This window comes from Tachyglossus aculeatus, chromosome X4 (assembly GCF_015852505.1).
Source record: "Tachyglossus aculeatus isolate mTacAcu1 chromosome X4, mTacAcu1.pri, whole genome shotgun sequence".
NCBI lineage: Eukaryota > Metazoa > Chordata > Mammalia > Monotremata > Tachyglossidae > Tachyglossus > Tachyglossus aculeatus.
In genome coordinates this window covers 46,252,836-46,272,428 of record NC_052098.1, presented here as the reverse complement: position 1 = coordinate 46,272,428, position 19,593 = coordinate 46,252,836, and the positions used below count along the sequence as shown (strand labels likewise).

Genomic DNA, 19,593 nt, shown 5'->3' with positions numbered 1-19,593 from the left:
TGAGCTGATTGAGTGCCTAAAAGCCAACAGTCAGGAGATTCTGCTTGATGAACAAAGGAATGAGCAGCCATTGGAGGTTTATGAGGAACGGGCAGATGTGAACAAAATGTTGTTTTAGAGAGATGATCCGGGCAGCAGAGTGAAGTAGTCTGTAACATTGTTATATTGTACTCTCCCAAGCACTTAGTACAGTGCTCTGCATGCAATAAATACGATAGATTGACTGATGGCAGGGAGGAGGCTGGCGCAGTGGTCGAGATGGGATGTGACAAGTGTCTGGATCAGCCCGGCGGCCATCCGGATGGAGAGGGTGGATTCTGGAGATGCTGTAAAGAACTGACAAAGCTTGGTGCCTGACTGTGTATCTGTGGGTTGAAAGTGAGCGGAGGTGTCCAGGTTATGGGTTTGACTGTCAGGGAGAGCGGTGGTGTTGTCAAGAGTGATTGAAAAGTCGGGGAAAAGAGGATGTGGGAGGGAAGCTGTGAAGTTCAGTTTTGGACATAAGGTCGTACACAATAGTCTCTCCTTCCCTCCCCATATGGCTCAGGACAGAATAGTTCAGAATATTAAGCACTGAAGATATCGTCCTGTTGGTACAATCTCTCATCATATCCCGACTGGATTACTGCATCAGCATCCTTTCTGATCTCCCAATCCCCTGTCCCTCCCCGCTTCAGTCTATACTTCACTCGGCTGCCAGTGTTATCTTTCTACAGAAACGCTCTGGGCATGTCACTCCCCTCCTCAAAAATCTCCAGTGGTGGCCTGTCAGCCTTCGAATCAAGCAAAAACTCCTCCCTACTGGCTTCAAAGCTCTCCATCACCTCGCCCCCTCCCCTCCCTTCTCTCCTTCTCCAGCCCAGCCCGCACCCTCCGCTCCTCTGCCGCTAACCTCCTCACTTTGCCTCGTTCTTGCCTGTCCCGTCGTCGACCCCCGGCCCACGTCCTTTCCCTGGCCTGCAATGCCCTCCCTCCTCACATCGGCCAAACTAGCTCTCTTCCCCCTTTCAAAGCCCTACTGAGAGCTCACCTCCTCCAGGAGGCCTTCCCAGACTGAACCCCCTTTTCCCTCTGCTCCTCCTCCCCTCCCCATCACCCCACTCCCTCTCTCTGCTCTACCCCTTTCCCCGCCCCACAGCACTTGTGTATATTTGTACATATTTATTATTCTATTTATTTTATGAATGATTGTATATATCTGTAGTTCTATTTATCTATTTGGATGCTACTGATGCCTGTCTACTGTTTGTGTTTTGTTGTCTGTCTCCCCCTTCTAGACTGTGGGCCCGTTGTTGGATAGGGATTGTCTCTATCCATTGCCGAATTGTACTTTCCAAATGCTTAGTACAGTGCTCTGCACACAGTAAGCACTCAATAAATATGATTGATGGATGAATGAATGAATGAAGTGTTATGTAAGGACATTAGAAGGTCTTGGCCTCTGCTCTCCAGGCTCCATCTTTCCAAGTCTATCAAACCCCCACTGCATCCCAGACTGAGCTCCCTCCTTCCTCTCCCCCTCCTCCCCCTCCCCATCCCCCCCCCACCTTACCTCCTTCCCCTCCCCACAGCACCTGTATATATGTATATATGTTTGTACTGATTTATTACTCTATTTTATTTGTACATATTTACTCTATTTTATTTTGTTAATATGTTTTGTTTTGTTGTCTGTCTCCCCCTTCTAGACTGTGATCCCGCTGTTGGGTAGGGACCGTCTCTATATGTTGCCAACTTGGACTTCCCCAGCATTTAGTACAGTGCTCTGCACACACTAAGCGCTCAATAAATACAATTGAATGAATGAATCCAGGAAAACAATGACAGTACTTGCGAATTCATCAGAATTACCAGAGCTTTAGCAAGAACAGTGCATCTAAAATTGAAAAACAGTCAAGCTTACCTGCTGTCTAAAAAAAGAGAGTTAACCAATTTCAACCACTTCGCCAAAACTGTAAAATGTATAAGGATTTCTTTAGCTTGCCAGCCAAGGTATCATTCAAGTATCGGCGAGTCCTCATGTATGCCTACTTTAGGTTCTTTGGGATATGTTTCAGTGGATAGGGGGAGGAGATGTTCCCACACAAACCTCCCCCAACTTTGGGGGAAGGAGCAAGGAAAGGTAAAGACTGTTAGCTCATTTGGGCAGGGAGCGTGTCTACCAACTCTCTCTACTCTCCCAAGCGCTTAGTACAGTCCTCTGAACACAGTAAGAGCTCAATAAATACCACTGCCTGAGTGATAAGCCAGTATGGCCCGGTGGAAAGAGCACAGGATTGTGAGTCAGAAGACCGGGGTTTGATTGCCGGTTCTGCTACTTGCCTACTGTGGCAAGTAGAGAAGCAGCATGGAGAGCGTGGAGTGTGAGCCCACTGTTGGGTAGGGACTGTCTCTATATGTTGCCAACTTGTACTTCCCAAGCGTTTAGTACAGTGCTCTGCACACAGTAAGCGCTCAATAAATACGATTGATGATGATGATGATGAAAGAGCTCGGGTTTGGGAGTCAAAGGTCATGGGTTCTAATCTCGGCTCCGCCACTTCTCAGTTGGGTGACTTCGGGCAAATCACTTTCACTTGCACTTTGTACAGTGCTCTGCACACAGTAAGCGCTCAATAAATACGACTGAATGAAAATCACTTCACTTCTCTGGGCCTCAGTTACCTCATCTGTAGAATGGGGATGAAGACTGTGAGCCCCATTTGGGACAACCTGATTACCTTGTATCCCCCCCCCCCCAGCATTTAGAACAGTGCTTGGCACATAGTAAGCGCTTAACAAATATTATTATAAATGTGTGACCTTGGACAAGTTGCCTAATTTCTCCGGGCCTCAGTTTCTTCATAATAATAATAATGTTAGTATTTGTTAAGCACTTACTATGTGCCAAGCACTGTTCTAAGCACTGGGGTGGATACAAGGTAATCAGGTTGTCCCACATGGGGCTCACAGTCTTCATCCCCATTTTGCAGATGAGGGAACTGAGGCCCAGAGAAGTTAAGTGACTTGCCCGAGGTCACATAGCTGACAAGCGGCGGAGCCGGGATTAGAGCCCATGACCTCTGGCTCCCCAGCCCGTGCCCTTCTGTCAAACGGGACTAAGATAGATTGTGCGATTTGTGTGGGACGGATTCAGGGTCTGATTTCAGAACGATGTTCATATCCATGCGTTTAGCACCGAGTGTTCAAGAAATTATAAGGATTATTGCATATAATTATAAGGGCAGCCATCCCCAACACCCACATGCTGTGTAGGGGCTGGGGCTTGGAAGCTGGCTGATGTGCTTTGAGAGCCCAGTATATACCAGCAAAGAGCCCCTCCATGGCACCGCGGGCAGCACAGGGGTGGCAGCCGTCCCGATCTGGGTAGCCGCAAAGCTTGCTCAGACAGAAAGATCTGTCTGTCCCCTTCTACTCTTCTACTTCTTCCTAACCTCCTTCTTCATTCTCTTTCCCCCTCCCTCCTTTCTTTTCTCTCTTTCCTTCCCTTCCTCTTTCCTTTTACCTCACTCTTTCTGTCCCTTTGGCCCTCCACAGGTGGCCCGGTTTCTGGTCGGCTTAACTGTTGCCCCCCTTCCCTCTCCTCTGCCTGTCTTTCTCATTCCTTTTCTCCCTCTCTCTCTCTCTCTCACTATATCCTTATTTCTACTTATTCTTATAAGAGAAGCAGCATGGCTCAGTGGAAAGAGCCCGGGCTTTGGAGTCAGAGGTCATGGGTTCAAATCCCGCTCTGCCAACTGTCAGCTGTGGGACTTCGGGCAAGTCACTTCACCACTGTGTGCCTCAGTTACCGCATCTGTAAAATGGGGATTAAGACTGTGAGCTCCCCGTGGGACAACCTGATCACCTTGTAACCTCCCCAGCTTTGTGGGGTCTGATTTCAGAACCATGGTCATATCCACGCGTTTAACACCAAGTAAATGTTCCAGAAATTATAAGGACGAGAGGCTCTGCCTGTGACCCTCTGGGCCTGACTCTCAGGCAGCCACCCCCGATAGTTTTCAGACTATGTGCTTTGCACCTAGTAAGCACTCAACAAATACCATCATCATTATTATTACTATCATTTCCCCCCACTCTGACTTTTTTGGGGGGGTCTTCCACCTCTTGTCTTCAGCCCCACCCTGAGTTCTCCCACATCTTGTCCCTTCATTTAGACTACCAAAGTGTAGATTCTACAGTGGGCCCATAGTGCTGACTATAATAATAAATCAGGGCAATAATAAATCAGGGCAATAGTGGCTATGCTATGACTGGGACACACCTGAGAACAGGCTGGAAACCGCAAGTGGTGGGTGATTCTGTCAAATGCACAGAGGCCTCCTTCTCCCATTCCATACCCTGAATGTCTCCACGTTGTTTTTCGGCGCAAAGGGAAGTCGTAATGCCAGGGGCCCCAGAGGGTGTTGGCTCAAGGTTAAAATCCAGGAGATAGGCTCGAGGCAAACTGGGTTGTCTGTACCCTCCTGATGGGAAAAAGAGGATCAGGTTGGATCGATTTAAAGATAGCTTAACCAGAGGAATGCCAATCGGCACGTAACTGAAATTTAAACCAGGGGGACCCAGCTCACGGCCTTGGCCATCTAACCACATACCTCTTTCACCCTCCGCAACTCCTGCTGAGCAAAATGCCAACTTGCCCACAAGACTAGAACGGCTACGTCCTAAGGGTGAGTACGATGATGGGATCTGAACCTCCAATTTCCCTAGGAATGTGGGCTCTAGAACTGGATGGCGTGGCTCAGTGGAAAGAGCCCGGGCTTTGGGGTCCGAGGTCATGGGTTCGAATCCCGGCTCCGCCACATGTCTGCTGTGTGACCTTGGGTGAGTCACTTAACATCTCTGTGCCTCAGTTCCCTCATCTATAAAATGGGGATTAAGACTGTGAGGCCCCCATGGGACAACCTGATGTCCTTGTAACGTCCCCAGCGCTTAGAACAGTGCTTTGCACATAGTAAGCGCTTAATAAATGCCATCATTATTATTATTATCTCCACCTCTCATGAACCCACCTGCCAGCAACATTCCCACCCATCCAGCGCCCGGTAAGCGCCAGGAAGGCTGGGATGAGATGGAGGGGGCAGGAGCTGCTAACGTGGGTCTGAGCAATCAGTGCTGTTCATTGAGCGCTTACTATGTGTAGAACCCTGTACTAAACGCTTGGGAGAGTACCAAACGACAGAGTTGGTAGGCACAATCCCTGCCCACAGTGAATTTACAATCCAGAGTGCTCCAGTTCTCCCAGCCCTTGTACTCAGCTGCTTCCAAGTCTCTAAAGCCCTTCTTCTGCCCACAGCGCTCTGCTCCTTACAAATAAGTGGGGTGGGGATAGTTTTCCCTTTTTCTAGAAGCAAGGCTGTGCATCCCTCCCCGTTTGCATCTTTCTCGTTGGCTCTCTGCCACTGTTTTTCTGTCTCTGTTCTGTGTGTCGTTCCTGACTTTTCCTTCCTCCTGATGATGGATCAGTGACCCTGCCCCAGTGGAAGCCTAACCCCCGTCCCTCTCTCACCTCCAGAAAATGCCGTCACTTCGGTGATGTCACAACTCTCTCTACACATATCACTACTCATTCTTTTTCTGCTGAGATAATATTTCTGGGACAAACCGACTCCACCCTGGCTCCAGCCTCCGGCATTAATGATTTGCCGGATGGCTGCAAAACTTGTTTCGGAAACCATAATTAGATTATATGAACACTGCAGCAGGATGAGAGACAAATGTAGCTTCAGGGCTCTCTTGGTCAAAGACTCCACCCTAGAGAAAAAATGAAGACGAAAAGACAGCTACAGTGACGGATCTTTTGGCCTGCTTAGCCTTCCCAGACATCCAGCTCCTGGGCTGGGGAGGGATCCTAATCCACCTAATCCACCTTAGTGAACTGTATCAGTCCATTGCTTACGCCCGTTTGTGACCCACTGAGACAGCAGTTTGCTGAGCAGCTGCCTCAGGAGGGGGAAATCATGAAAAGCCTGTGACTTTGCTGTTCAGAGAAAAGAGAAGTAAAGGGCTGAGGTTTTAGCTAGAAAAGCATAGAATCCACGGGGAGGAAGAAACTATGACATAGACCCATCACATTCCACTGGACATTCTTGAAAACGCTATTCATCCCTCCTATGGGGTTCTTATTTCCTGAGACTGAGCCAGAAAGAAGGGGTTGCAATCTAAGATAAACGGGCCCTTTTCTATCACACCTCCTCAGAGGGGTCACCTGCTTCATGCTTCCCCAGAAGATAGTTTGTGAAGGCTATCTCCTCACTATTGGCTTTAAAGCTCTCCATCACCTTGCCCCCTCCTACCTCACCTCCCTTCTCTCCCTCTACGTCCCAGCCCGCACACTCCGCTCCTCTGGTGCTGACCTTTCTCACCTGTCTCGCTTCTGACCCCTGGCCCACATACTTCCTCTGACCTTGAACGCCCTCGCCCCTCAAATCCGCCAAACAATCACTCTCCCCCACTTCAAAGACCTACTGAAGGCGCACCTCCTCCAGGAGGCCTTCCCAGACTAAGCCCCACTTTTCTTCAGCTCCCACTCCCTTCCACTTTGCCCTGACTCGCTCTCCTTGCTCTTCCCCCTCCCTCCCCGCCCCACAGCACTTAGGAATATATGCATATATCTATAATTTTATTTATTTATATTGATGCCTGTTTATTTGCTTTGATGTCTGTCTCCCCCCCTACCCTGCCAGACTGTGAGCCCATTGTGGGCAGGGATTGTCTCTCTTTATTTGCTGTACTGTACTTTCCAAGCACTTAGTACAGTGCTCTGCACTCAGTAAGCGCTCAGTAAATACGACTGAATGAATGAATGTGCAGGTTGAATAAGAGAGATGATTTGAGGATAACACCAAGGTTACGGGCTTGTGAGACAGGGAGGATGGTAGTGCTGTCTACAGTGATGGGAAAGTCACGGGGAGGACAGGGTTTGGGTGGGAAGATATGGAGTTCTGTTTTGGACAGGGGAAATTTGAGGTGTTGGCGGGACATCCAAGTGGAGACGTCCTGAAGGCAGGAGGAAATAGGAGAGTGCAGAGAAGGAGAGAGATCAGAGCTGGAGACATAGATTTGGGCATCATCAACTTGGAGATCGCAGTTGAAGCCAGGGGAGCAAATAAGTTCTCCCAGGGAGTGGGGGTAGATGGATAATAGAAGGGGACCCGGTACTGAGCCTGCCATTATTATGGGATGGGAGGCAGAGGAGGAGCCCAGGAAAGAGACGGAGAATGAGTGGCCACAGAGACAGGAGAACCGGGAAAGGACAGCGTCAGTGAAGCTAAGATTGGATAATGTTTCCAGGAGAAGGAGGTGGTCAGACCGCGTCGAAGGCACCTTAATAGTCGGGGAGGATTAGGGTGGAGGAGAGGCCTTTGGATTTGGCAAGAAGGAGATCAAATGTGACCTTTGAGAGGGCAGTTTCAGTGGAGTGAAGGGGGAGGAAGCCGACCGGAGGGGCTCAAGGAGAGAACTGATGGAGAGGGATTGGAGGCAGCAGATGTAGACAACTCGCTCAGGGAGCCTGGAGTGGAATGGTAGGAAGGAGATGGGATGATAACTGGAGGGGAGCCGTGGGATCAAGGGAAGGTTATTTTAGGAAAGGGGAGACGTAAGCATGTTTGAAAGAAGCGGGGAAGAAGCCATTGGAGAGTGAACAGTTGAAGATTGCAGTAAGGGAAGGAAGAAGGGAAGGGGCAAGTGCTTTGATCAGTTGTGAGGAGTGGAGTTTTATGTGCACGTGGAGGGGGTGGATTTTGAGATAAGGCCTTCCAATCCCCGCTCTGCCCCCGGCCTGCCGTGCGACCTTAGGAAAGTCCCTTAACCTCTCTGGGCCTACGTTTCCTCATTTATGAATTTCCTGCCTCCTAGACTTTTGAGCACCCTTTAAGACAGGGGCTGTACCTGATGTGATTATCCCATATCTACCTCAGCACTTAGCACGGTGCGTGGCACATAGTGAGCGCTTAGTAAATGCCATCACGTACAACAGGAAATCTAAGGAGAGCATTTTAAAGGCTCATTTTGCGATGAACCAATGAAAGGAAAAGTAGCATTCTCCTTTTCCATTCATACGTGGAATGGAACAGTGCCGCATGATTTTTCAGTGAAACTCCACCACCAGAATGGAATTGCTGGTTTCAAAGGTCTCCTGGCAGGCTCTCTGGGCCTCCCTTGGGATCCGGATACCTTTTCTAGACTCTCCACTTCGTACGTTGCTGGAAAAGCCATTTTCAGAGCCTCAGAGTAAACCCTCCAGGAAAGCTCATATGGGAAAGAAGAAATTGGTTAGACGGGATCAAATCTGAGAGCTCACACGCCCAAGACCCGAAAGGACTGGTCTCACTGCTCCTGTGTGTCCGGGTTTTTAAATCAACGGAATCGAGAGGAATCTGGCGGGCACGGGGACAGAGGCTTGGAAAGTCTGCATACAACTGCTAAAGGGGAAGGGACAGCTCACACCTGACTTCTGCTTTGTTTATTTTCCTGTCAGATCCTGGCGGTGCTTCCAACGTTGTTTTGACACGAGTGAGGTAAACGGCATGTAGAGTTTACCGAGTGCACCTGCGCTCCCTCGGCCATCCAGGTTAATGCAGAGAGCAGTGACACAGCAGAAAGAGTCCTCTGCTCAGCATGGTGAAATGAATGCCAATTGCTTAAGTGGTAAGCCCGGGCCTTTCTGGCACGGTTCTCCCCCTTCCCAAACCCAGTCAAGCAGCAACGCCTCCTGAAATCCAGACTGAGGTCAAAGTGGCTCCATCTGAGGGTCATTTCAGAACTGGATCGGCCTCAGTCCCGTAGCGGAACAGAGGCCCGTTCCCTGGATCTCAGACCCCCCAGCGTCTTGCCCAAATTTCAATACCTTCTATGCCTCGGGGCTGCACCTGTTCTACCACATTAGGTCACAGAAACCACAGAGAAATGTGTTCGCCAGAAAGTCAGTGCCCCTACCCCCTCCACCCCAGGGAAGATGAGGCAATGGAGAAATCAAGAGCAGCATGATACCTCCTAGATGTGGCTTGGCTCAGAACAAGTGAGAGAGTGGGCAGGGTGTCCTGTGAGTGAGGGCCAGAAACGCAACTCTTATCTCCTTTCCAGTGACCTACAGGGCCTGCGCTTTCTTTCCTTGGACAATGCAGAGCTTTGCGCTCCTTCCACTCCCTCCTCCCTCACCCTCCCGTCTCCAGAACGCAACAACAGCAGATGGACCCAAACTTCCGGGACAACCTCCAAAAGCCCCAAACTGTTCGGCTCCTTTATTTCAGTTGCTCTCCCCTGGAATCAGAAATTTGGAAAAAGTGGTGCCAGCGGGATAGAAATTGGTGGGGGAGAGGGGAGGGAGGGGTTCTTTCAGCCATCATCTTCAGCGTTATTATCACCATCATCACCACCACCACCATCACGTCATCATCGATCACCACGATCCTTTTTTTTACAGGAGGTAGCCTACCTTGGATGAGATGAAGCCAGGGGTCAGCAAACCAGCCCAATCTGCAGTCTCCCGATTTCACGGCAGCCCCCGCCTCTCTGCTCCAGCTTTTCTCTCCCCGTTGTCCGGCTCTCCAGACCCGTCGTGCCGCGGTGTTTAGAAGGCAGGGCGAGTGTCCCCCTTGCAGAAGCTGGAGGAGGAACAGCGGAGTCACGTTCATTCATAAATCATGATGAAAGTGTTTCTCTTTTCCCCTGCTGTCAGAGGCAAACTGGGAGGGTCCAACAGAGAAGCCACCTTAAAACTCTGTGCTGGCGGCCAGTGTGTGAGAGAGCACGGATTCACACATGCACACATGCAAAGGCTTGCAGGCACTGCAGTGTATACAGGGGTTGGTAGAGCGGGGACTGAGTTAAATGAACAAGAGGAGAGGAGAGAGGGAGGAACAGAGAGAGGTAGAGAGATGGGAGGGGGGAGAAGGCGGAGGGAAGGGAGGGAGAAGGAGAGAGAGGGAGAGAGAGATCCTTTGTGTAAACGGCAGAAATATAAATCTCTGCAGAAAGACTGCATATTCATGAGCATAGGGTGTGGAGACAGAGCGATACCTAGCAGCTGAGGTCTAATCCTCCACCAACCTAGGCTGCCCCTTGGCAAGAGGTGGCTGAGAGATTCGTTCATTCACTCATTCAATCATATCTACTGAGCACTCACTGTGGGTAAAGAGCACTGTACTGAGCGCTTGGGGGAGCACACCACAACAACGAACAGACACATTCCCTGCCCATGAGCTCACAGTCTAGAAGGGGAGACAGACATTAAGAGAAATAAATGAATGAATAAAGAAGTTATATATATATATATATATATATATATATATATATATATATATATATATATATACAAATGTGCTGCGGGGATAGCAGAGAGGGTTCATTCATTCAATCGTATTTATTGAGTGCTTACTGTGTGCAAAGCACTGGACTAAGCGCGTGGGAGAGTACAACAGAACAACAAACAGACACATTCCCTGCGCATGATGAGCTCACAGTCTAGAAGGGGAGACAGACATTAAGAGAAATAAATGAATGAGTAAAGAAGTTATATATATATATACACAAATGTGCTGAGGGGATGGGAGAGAGGGTTCATTCATTCAGTTGCATTTATTAAGTGCTTACTGTGTGCAAAGCACTGGACTAAGTGGGTGGGAGAGTACAACAGAACAACAAACAGACACATTCCCTGCCCATGATGAGCTCACAGTCTAGAAGGGGAGACAGACATTAAGAGAAATAAATGAATGAATAAAGAAGTTATAGATATATATATATGTACAAATGTGCTGCGGGGATGGGAGAGGGGATTATTCCATTCAATCGTATTTATTGAGTGCTTACCGTGTGCAAAGCACTGGACTAAGAGGGTGGGAGAGTACAACAGAACAACAAACAGACAAATTCCTGCCCATGATGAGCTCACAGTCTAGAAGGGGAGACAGACATTAAGAGAAATAAATGAATGAGTAAAGAAGTTATAGATATATATATATAATATATATATATATATATATATATATATGTATACAAATGTGCTGCGGGGATGGGAGAGAGGGTTCATTCATTCAATCGTATTTATTAAGTGCTTACTGTGTGCAAAGCACTGGACTAAGCGGGTGGGACAGTACAACAGAACAACAAACAGACACATTCCTTGCCCATGATGAGCTCACAGTCTGGAAGGGGAGACAGACGTTAAGAGAAATAAATGAATGAATAAAGAAATTATAGATATATATGTACAAATGTGCTGCGGGGATGGGAGAGAGGATTCATTCATTCAGTCGTATTTATTGAGTGCTTACTGTGTGCAAAGCACTGGACTAAGCGGGTGGGAGAGTACAACAGAACAACAAACAGACACATTCCCTGCGCATGATGAGCTCACAGTCTAGAAGGGGAGACAGACATTAAGAGAAATAAATGAATGAGTAAAGAAGTTTTATATATATATATATATATATATAAATGTGCTGAGAGGATGGAAGAGAGGGTTCATTCATTCAATCGCATTTATTAAGTGCTTACTGTGTGCAAAGCACTGGACTAAGCGGGTGGGAGAGTACAACAGAACAACAAACACATTCCCTGCCCATGATGAGCTCACAGTCTAGAAGGGGAGACAGACGTTAAGAGAAATAAATGAATGAATAAAGAAATTATAGATATATATGTACAAATGTGCTGCGGGGATGGGAGAGAGGATTCATTCATTCAGTCGTATTTATTGAGTGCTTACTGTGTGCAAAGCACTGGACGAAGCGGGTGGGAGAGTACAACAGAACAACAAATAGACAAATTCCTGCCCACAACAAGCTCACGGTATAGAGGGGGAGATAATAATAACAATTATGGTATTTGTTAAGCGCTTACTATGTGCCAAACACTGTTCTAAGCAGTGGGGTAGACACAGGGTAATCAGGTTGTCCCACGTGGGACTCACGGTCTTAAACCCCATTTTACAGATGAGGCAACTGAGGCACAGAGAAGTTAAGTCACTTGCCCAAGGTCACACGGCAGTCAAGTGGCGGAACTGGGATTAGAAGCCATTTCATTCATTCATTCAATCGTATTTATTGAGCGCTTACTGTGTGCAGAGCACTGTACTAAGCGCTTGGGAAGTACAAGTTGGCAACATATAGAAGCCATGTCCTCCGACTCCCAAGCCTGTGCTCTTTCGACTAAGTCGGGCTTGCTTTCTCCAGATGAATGAAGGGAGCAAGTCAGGGCGACGCAGAAAGGAGTGGAAGAGGAGAGGGAGGGCTTCTTGGAGGAGAGGTGCCTTCGATAAGGCCCTGAACTGGAGTTTACTGGGAGAAGAAGAGATGGCAGTCTTGAAGAGATCACCTTGAAGAGATGATAATCAGGCCTTACCGGGGGGAAAGATACCCTGTTCACATTACGCTCGCTGTGGGTACGGAACGTGTCTGCCAACTCTGTTATACCGTACTCTCCCAAGCGCTTACTACAGTGCTCTGCACACAGTAAGCGCTCAATCAATATGACTGATTGACATTAGCACCCCGAAGGACAATCCCTCTGAGAAAACTGTGAAGGGGGAACAGGAAGAGGGCTCCAAACCTTCGTGCTTTTAAAGCTCTTGAAATATAATTGGTCTGCCTTTTATTTTTACCATCATAGCAGTATCTTTCAGTAATTCTCATTTAAAAACCACCCCTCTCTGCCTCTACAAAATCTGAAGCACCAAATAGCACTGAATCAACCCACGGCCCTCAAATTTACTATCTCCCTTTCTTTTCTCTCCTTCCCTTCCTTTCTCCTTCCCTGCTTGCAGTGACAATCAGGATTCGCCCAGTGCTCCAGTTTAGTAGTGGTTGAGCTCTTGACTTCAGAAATAATGTGGATTCACTCCTCCAGGGCCACTCTGACCCTCTACCCCTTTTCATTGCTCCTCTCTTACTTGTCCCTCAGTCAACTTTCTCACCAAAATAATTTGATACCATCAAGTAATTGCCCTAGGACTTGGGAACTCCTCCTCTTCTTAGTCCTCCTGCTTTCCCTTCAATCAATCGACGGTATTTATTGAGCACCTACTGTGTGTCAAGCACTGTATTAAGCACTTGGGAGAGTACAATGCGATTGGTACACGCGATCCATGCCCAAAAGGAACTCAGCAGTCTAGAGGGGATGACAGGCATTAAAATCGATTACAAGTGGGCCCTGTATATAAAAGTGCCGTGGGGCTGGGGGTGACGTGAATATCAAAACGCCTGAGTGGCACAGATCCAGGTGCACAGAGGGGAGGCTAGGTAGCTCGTGGGCAGGGAACGTCGCTCTTTATTGTCGTATGGAGCTTTCCCAAGCGCTTAGTACCGGGCTCTGCACACAGTAAGCGCTCAATAAACACGACCGAACGAACGGGGAAATGAGGGCTTAGTCAGGGAAGGCCTTTGGAGGAGGTGTGATTTTAGCAGGGCTTTGATGGAGGATGGAGTGAACTGGTGGCGGGCCTTGAAGCCAACTGAGGAGTTTTTGCTTGACGCAGAAGGAAATGAGGAGCGACTGGAGGTATCTGAGGGGTTTAGCCGTATCCGAATACCAGGGCCAGAGAAAAGCAGGGGCTTAAGGGGTTGAAACCCCGGGCCTCGGGCTAAGGGAAGGGGAAGCCCAGCGTTGGCTTCAGAAGAAGTAAACGAACAGTTAGAAAGTTTCTGGATTATGGCAGAGGACAGGACGTTCCGGAGAAAGTATATCCACGGAGTCACTATGAATCGGAAACGACTCGACGGCACATAATAATAATAATAATAATAATAATAATAAACAATCATTATTTCCCTAGCAACCTCATCCCTGCTATTCCCTATCCCAATATGAAAATGAGCACTGTGGCTTAAGGAGCAGCACAGGCCTGGGAGTCTGATTACCTCATCTTGGCTCTGCTACTTGTTCGCTGTGTGACCTTGGCCAAGTCACTTCACTTCTCTGGGCCTCAGTTTCCTCATCAGTAAAATGGGGGTTCAGTACCTGTTCTTCCTACTTAGAATGTGAGTCTGATGAGGAGCAGTGGCTGTGTCGCGATCTGGTGATCTGGTACCTGCCCCAGTGCTTAGCACAGTGCTTGGCACACAGTAAGTGCTTAACCAATATCACCGTTATTAGTATTACTATTAAAAGCCACATGGCCTAGTGGATAGAACACGATTCTGGGAGTCAGAAGGACCGGGTTCTGATCCCTATTCCACCGCCTGTCTGCCGTGTGACCTCGGGCAAGTCACTTAACTTCTCTGTGCCTCAGTTCCTTCAGCTGTAAAATGGGGATTAAGACTGTGAGCTCAAGGTGGGACAGGGACTGCGTGCAACCTGATTAGCTTGTATCTACCCCGGCGCTTAGTACAATGCCTACCACATAGTAAGCCTTTAACAGGTACCACGTCCCACAGCACCTGTATATATGTATATATGTTTGTACGTATTTATTACTCCATTTATTTATTTTATTTGTACATATTCATTCTATTTATTTTATTTTGTTAATATAATAATAATCATGTTGGCATTTGTTAAGCGCTTACTATGTGCAAAGCTGTAATATGTTTTGTTTTGTTGTCTGTCTCCCCCTTCTAGACTGTGAGCCCGCTGTTCGGCAGGGACCGTCTCTATATGTTGCGAACTTGGACTTCCCAAGAGCTTAGTACAGTGCTCTGCACACAGTAAGCGCTCAATAAATACGATTGAATGAATGAATAAATGAATGAATGAATACCATAAAAAAGCACATCCGGAGCGACCAGCCTGGAGTAGTTAAGCCTGGGGCTTCTGAAGCAGCGTGGCTCAGTGGAAAGAGCCCGGGCTTTGGAGTCAGAGATCATGGGTTCGAATCCCGCTCCACCACATGTCTGCTGGGTGATCTTGGGCAAGTCACTTAACTTCTCTGGGCCTCAGTTCCCTCATCTGTAAAATGGGGATTAAGGCTGTGAGCCCCACGTGGGACAACCTGATCACCCTGTATCCTCCCCAGCGCTTAGAACAGTGCTTTGCACATAGTAAGCACTTAACAAATGCCAATTATTATTATTATTATTATTATTATTCTGCACCCCCCTGTTACTAGCCTCCCCTCACAACCTCTGTGATGACCTGCCTTGGCAAGGCTTCTCAGACCGGATTGAAGTTCAGCGATCCGCCCAAATCTCCCTCCAGCCTGCTCCCTCTTCGCCCCCCACGGAATCTAATTATCGGAGGATAAATTCATTCATTCTTGCATTCAGTCGTATTTACGGAGCGCTTACCGTGTGCGGAGCGCTTGGGAAGTCCAAGTCGGCAACAGATGGAGACGGTTCCTGCCCAACAGCGGGCTCACGGTCCAGAATGTTTTTGAAAAAGTAGTTCTTTACCTCAGGGACGAGGGAGCCGCAGAATCTCACAGGGGAATGCTTGCCATGACGGAGCCTGGGGACTGGCAGAGGGGAGAGGGAGTTTAGCGGGGATGGTAGAACCAGCTAGGCTGCCTCAGTGACCCCAGGAGAAGCAGAGGTGGGTGGGAGGGTGGGAGTGGGTAGGATTCGGAGAGCTGCACGGTGCTCTCAAAGCTCAGTTCCCGTTCCCAGGGGCTGCTTGGCTCGGCAACCCGGTGCTGCCTTGGGATCTCTTAAGTATCAACCCCACGGAGCCCCAAACCCACGGTGAGGTCACTGTGTCGCATCAACCTGTCTACCTGTTCTGTCTCGTCGTCTGTCTCCCCCTCCTAGGCTGTGAGCCCGTTGTTGGGTAGGGACCGTCCCTATACGTTGCCGACTTGGACTTCCCAAGCGCTTAGTATAGTGTTGTGTACACAGTAAGCGCCCAATAAACACGACTGAAGGAATGAATGAATTGCAGTGTGTCGTAACAACCACACAGGTCATGTGGAACCCCCACAAAATCTACCAGCATGGGAGAGAGGGGGGGGAGTGCTTAATCCCATCTAGTTGGAGCCCCAGGACGACCGCGGTGATTAGAGAAGCAGCGTGGCTCCGTGGACAGAGCACGGGCTTTGGAGTCAGAGGTCATGGGTTCAAATCAAGTGCCAGCTGTGTGACTTTGGGCAAGTCACTTAACTTCTCTGGGCCTCAGTTCCCTCATCTGGAAAATGGGGATGAAGACTGTGAGCCCCCGTGGGACAACCTGATCACCTTGTAACCTCCCCAGCGCTTAGAACAGTGCTTTGCACATAGTAAGCGCTTAATAAATGCCATCGTTATTATTATTATTAGCCCTACTATAGGGAAAGGCCTTCCCACTGTATCCAATTCCTCTAGACCGCAAGCTCCTCGTTGACAGGGTTTGTGTCTACCGATTCCATTGCATTGTACACTCCCAAGTGTTTAGCACAGGGCTCTGCACATAGTAAGTGCTCAATAAATACCACTGATTGATTTTTCATACATGGATCCCTTCCAGTCTAACTTCTATCCCCACCAGTCCACCCAAACTGCCGTCACTAAAGTAGATTTTGTTTTTTATAGGAAATAACAAGGAGTCAGTGAAGATATTTAAGGAGGGGAGTGATATGCGCTGAGTGGCATTTTTTTTTTTAGAAAGAAACTGGATCGGCTATGACCACACTAACAGCAGAGCTCGCCAAAATGTGTCACCTATCCTACCATCAAGTCCAGCAGATTGGCAAAACTATTTTTCCTCCCTTATTGACACCCATGCCCATCATCCCCGTCAGCTGTTCTGTACATTTAACTCCCTCCTCCGGCCCCCTGTTCCTCCCCCTCCTCCATCCCTCACCCCCAATGATCTGGCCTCCTACTTCATTAGTAAAATTAACTCCATCAGGTCTGAGCTCCCCAAAGTCACCCCTCCCCCTTCTCCATCCCCGCTACTCTCAACCCTCTCCGCTACTCTCCCATCATTCCCAGCAGCATCTTCAGATGAGATCTCCTCCCTCCTCTCAATTGCTACTCCATCCACCTGTGCTTCAGACCCCATTCCCTCTCATCTTATGACAACTCTCGCCCCTTCCCTCCTCCCCTCCTTAACTTCCTCACTCTCCACTGGTTCCTTCCCCTCTGCCTTCAAACATGCCCATGTCTCTCCCATCCTAAAAAAACCCTCTCTTGACCCCACCTCACCTTCTAGTTATCACCCCATCTCCCTCCTACCATTCCTTTCCAAACTCCTTGAGCGAGTTGTCTACACACGCTGCCTCAAATTCCTCAACACAGACTCTCTCCTCGACCCCCTCCAGTCTGGCTTCCATCCCCTACACTCCACGGAAACTGCCCTCTCAAAGGTAACCAATGACCTCCTTCTTGCCAAATCCAACGGCTCATACTCTGTCCTAATCCTCTTCGACCTCTCAGCTGCCTTCGACACTGTAGACCACCCCCTTCTCCTCAACATGCTATCCGACCTTGGCTTCACTGACTCCGTCCTCTCCTGGTTCTCCTCTTATCTCTCCGGTCGTTCATTCTCAGTCTCTTTTGCAGGCTCCTCCTCCCCCTCCCAACCCCTTACTGTGGGGGTTCCCCATGGTTCAGTGCTTGGTCCCCTTCTGTTCTCGATCTACACTCACTCCCTTGGTGACCTCATTCACTCCCACGGCTTCAACTATCATCTCTACACTGATGACACCCAGATCTACATCTCTGCCCCTGCTCTCTCCCACTCCCTCCAGGCTCGCATCTCCTCCTACCTTCAGGACATCTCCATCTGGATGTCTGCCCGCCACCTAAAACTCAACATGTCCAAGACTGAACTCCTTGTCTTCCCTCCCAAACCCTGCCCTTTCCCTGACTTTCCCATCACTGTTGACGGCACTACCATCCTTCCCATCTCACAAGCCTGCAACCTTGGTGTCATCCTCGACTCTGCTCTCTCATTCACCCCACACATCCAAGCCGTCACCAAATCCTGCCGGTCTCAGCTTCGCAGCATTGCCAAGATCCACCCTTTCCTCTCCGTCCAAACCGCTACCCTGCTCGTTCAAGCTCTCATCCTATCCCGTCTGGACTACTGTATCAGCCTCCTCTCTGATCTCCCATCCTCTTGTCTCTCCTCACTTCAATCCATACTTCATGCTGCTGCCCAGATTGTCTTTGTTCAGAAACGCTCTAGGCACGTTACTCCCCTCCTCAAAAATCTCCAGTGGCTACCTACGCATCAGGCAGAAACTCCTCACCCTGGGCTTCAAGGCTGTCCATCACCTCGCCCCCTTCTACCTCACCTCCCTTCTCTCCTTCTCCAGCCCAGCCCGCACCCTCCGCTCCTCTGCCGCTAATCTCCTCACTGTGCCTCGTTCTCGCTTGTCCTGCCGTCGACCCCCGGCCCACGTCATCCCCCTGGCCTGGAATGCCCTCCCTCTGCCCATCCGCCAAGCTACTAGCTCTCTTCCTCCCTTCAAGGCCCTACTGAGAGCTCACCTCCTCCAGGAGGCCTTCCCAGACTGAGCCCCCTCCTTCCTCTCCCCCTCCTCCGCTCCATCCCCCCACCTTACCTCCTTCCCTTCCCCACAGCACCTGTATTTATGTATATATGTTTGTACATATTTATTACTCTATTTATTTTACTTGTACGTATCTATTCTATTGATTTTATTTTGTTAATATGTTTGGTTTTGTTCTTTGTCTCCCCCTTCTAGACTGTGAGCCCACTGTTGGGTAGGGACCGTCTCTATATGTTGCCAACTTGTACTTCCCAAGTGCTTAGTATAGTGCTCTGCACACAGTAAGCACTCAATAAATATGATTGATTATAGCGTTAATTCTATTTGCTCTGACGATTTTGCCACCTGTCTCCATGTTTTGCTTTGTTTTCTCATCATCATCATCAATCGTATTTATTGAGCACTTACTATGTGCAGAGCACTGTACTAAGTGCTTGGGAAGTACAAATTGGCAACATATAGAGACAGTCCCTACCCAACAGTGGGCTCACAGTCTAAAAGGGGGAGACAGAGAACAAAACCAAACATACTAACAAAATAAAATAAATAGAATAGATATGTACAAGTAAAATAAATAAATAAATAGAGTAATAAATATGTACAAACATATATACATACATACAGGTGCTGTGGGGAAGGGAAAGAGGTAAGATGGGGGGGATGGAGAGGGGGACGAGGGGGAGAGGAAGGAAGGGGCTCAGTCTGGGAAGGCCTCCTGGAGGAGGTGAGCTCTCAGCAGGGCCTTGAAGGGAGGAAGAGAGCTAGCTTGGCAGATGGGCAGAGGGAGGGCATTCCCGGCCCGGGGAATGATGTGGGCCGGGGGTCGATGGCGGGACAGGCGAGAATGAGGTACGGTGAGGAGATTAGCGGTGGAGGAGCGGAGGGTCCGGGCTGGGCTGGACAAGGAGAGAAGGGAGGTGAGGTAGGAGGGGGTGAGGTGATGGACAGCCTTGAAGCCCAGGGTGAGGAGTTTCTGCCTGATGCACAGATTGATTGGTAGCCACTGGAGATTTTTGAGGAGGGGAGTAATATGCCCAGAGCATTTCTGGACAAAGATAATCTGGGCAGCAGCATGAAGTATGGATTGAAGTGGAGAGAGACACGAGGATGGGAGATCAGAGAGAAGGCTGGTGCAGTAGTCCAGACGGGATAGGATGAGAGCTTGAATGAGCAGGGTAGCGGTATGGATGGAGAGGAAAGGGCGGATCTTGGCAATGTTGCGG

The 19,593-nt window shown here is 49.0% G+C and overlaps 1 protein-coding gene across 1 annotated transcript in view; it reads right to left on the bottom strand.

Annotated features, from left to right (window-relative positions):
• Positions 1-15,246, bottom strand: part of CORO2A (coronin 2A) — a 233,507-nt gene extending 218,261 nt beyond the window's left edge. Inside the window, exons 1-2 of the mRNA XM_038769942.1 lie at positions 15,228-15,246; positions 9,440-9,608 (exon numbers count right to left, since the gene is read on the bottom strand). The gene's annotated coding sequence lies outside the window, so the exon portion shown is untranslated. The remainder of the gene's footprint in view (positions 1-9,439; positions 9,609-15,227) is intronic.
• Positions 15,247-19,593: the final 4,347 nt, after the last annotated feature.